The following is a 2,500-nucleotide window of genomic DNA, read 5'->3' as shown; positions in this document are numbered from 1 at the left end:
TATTTGATTTTTCCCCCCATTTCAATCACCTTAACAAGCCAACCCGCTGTCCTGGGGCTGAATCATCTTTCAAAATCTAACGTGTTCACCCGAATACCAACATCTGGAATAATGGCAAGATTGCCTTACATGTGCATTTCAACGATAGTGTTTTTTTTTGGGAAGATACTAAGTTACGTATCCTTTTAAGGTTGAGAAGTGTTCAGTCATACTTGGCATGGCTTGAAAGGCTAATATTATTAAAAAACGTAACAGTTATTAGTAATAAGGCAACATTGTTACGTTTTTTTTTAATTCCCATGAATCAATCGATGTATTAAACGAAGACTATAGAATATAAGACTAGAGATGTCACAGCAATTCACAACAGCATCGGAAAACGGCAAGCGCAGCCTCCATCTTGTGTAGGTAGACCTGTGCCCTTCAGTCAGTGCAAATCAATGGAGAACACCCCACCTCTGTCAAAAAATGACCTAAAATGTGTGAATATGAGGGCTACATATCTGCTTCAATTACACAAACTGATAAAACAATTTTTTTAATCAGTGCATATTAGGTAGATATTTAGCAGCAAATGTAAATTATTTTGTCCTTGAATAGTCTGTAGATGGACATATTGATATTATTAAGCCATTTTTTCACAGAGGATTACCGTGACACTTGGGGGCGTGACACCTCTAGTCTAATGTTCTCTATGACGGAAGAATGAGTCCCTAACCAGGACGATGATAAAGAAGCTCCAGTGTGTGTGTGTGTGTGTGTGTGTGTGTGTGTGTGTGTGTGTGTGTGTGTGTGTGTGTGTGTGTGTGTGTGTGTGTGTGTGTGTGTGTGTGTGTGTGCGCGCGCGTGTGTCTAAGTGTGGTTTGTGGACTAACCACCTCACAGGCAAAATATGACTTGACGTAGTCATGACCAGAGTTGTATAACGTAGGAGTTGAAGTAGGCCTACTGTTTCATTTCAACAGTAATTATAACCACTAGTGGTATGTTGTTACATAGCTGCAACTATGTAGCATCATACTACTTGTGTTGTAATTACATCTGTAATAGGACCTCTACTTGAACTTAAATCAAATCTGGTTATGACACAAAACAAACTTGCCCTAAGAAATCTTACTTTAAAGTTGAACAGCCACAGACATTGTCATGTTTGTATCAACTGTTGGCACTTCATATTTGAAGAAAGACATTTAAAGTGTGCCGATTTTCAGGCAGGCATCTCGGCAGGCGCCTTGAGAAACTGCTTAACAAAAGAGCCACTAATAATATATAGAATAATATATATATTATTATTATATATTTAGTTGTAACTGTTGTAACTGTTAACACAGAAATTAGCCATGTAAATACGACACTATCTGTCAATTTAGTCAGCTATTAAGGGAACTAGTTGAGATATTGTACTATACAGACATATTTTGTTTGATCAATTGATTGGTTAATTGATTGATTGATTGATTGATTGATTGATTGATTGATTGATTGATTGATTGATTGATTGATTGATATTTTTAAATCCTAATATATTCTGTATTGGCGGCACAGCCCAGCCTTACAGTTTGCAACGGTTTATGCACAATTCAACTTATTATGAAACTATTTGTAAATTCATCCAGTTATTGATTCAACTATGTAGGATGATGGTACTATACAAATACATTTTGATTGATTGATTGATTGATTGATTGATTGATTGATTGATTGGATAATTGGTTGATTGATTGATACTTATAAACCCTAACACTCATGTATCACAGCTCCACCTTAAGTTAGTAAAACCAAACACTTATTCTCACATTCTCAACCTTGGAACTTTCTGTAAATCAATAGACAAAATTCTTTGCTTAACACACACCTTACAGGAAGCCACTTGGTTTCCCATTCACCAATGTAAATGCCTCACACCTGGCTTCAGTAATCCTGCATTGTTTTTTCCTGTATCATATACACTATATTTATATATATATATATGTGTGTGTGTGTGTGTGTGTGTGTGTGTGTGTGTGTGTGTGTGTGTGTGTGTGTGTGTGTGTGTGTGTGTGTGTGTGTGTGTGTGTGTGTGTGTGTGAGCGTGCGTGCGTGCGTGCCTGCGTGCGTACGTACGTGCCTGCGTGTGTGTGTGTGTGTTTGTTTTTCGTTGCAACTTTGTTTGTGTCGGGTTCCATTTCAATGCATCTTTTCATTTTTATATTGTAATATATCAAAACAACAGTAAAACAATACAGGTTTAGATTTAGAGCAACAGTGTGTAAGTGAAAAAGACAAAAGTTTGTCATATCATGGGATTGTGTTCATGGTGCAAGACAAGTGAATGCTTTGTGGAAATCTGTTTTGTATTTTGTGTAAGTAGTAGTTGAATTTGTGTGCAGAGTTTTGGGGAAAAAAGATAGCAAATGTGTGTGTATAATAATAATGTGTGTGTGCGTGCGTCTGTGTGTCTGTCTCTGTGTGTGTGTGTGCTTATGAATGTGTGCTTGCTTGTGAATGTGTGTGTGTGAGT

General features: G+C 37.0%; 1 protein-coding gene across 1 annotated transcript in view; it reads left to right on the top strand.

Moving 5' to 3' along the window:
- hpse2 (heparanase 2) overlaps positions 1 to 2,500 on the top strand; it is a 45,242-nt gene that overhangs the window by 8,074 nt on the left and 34,668 nt on the right. The window lies entirely within an intron of this gene.

Source organism: Engraulis encrasicolus, chromosome 24 (genome assembly GCF_034702125.1).
Source record: "Engraulis encrasicolus isolate BLACKSEA-1 chromosome 24, IST_EnEncr_1.0, whole genome shotgun sequence".
NCBI classification, from domain to species: Eukaryota; Metazoa; Chordata; class Actinopteri; order Clupeiformes; family Engraulidae; genus Engraulis; species Engraulis encrasicolus.
This window is presented reverse-complemented; position numbering and strand designations above follow the sequence as displayed.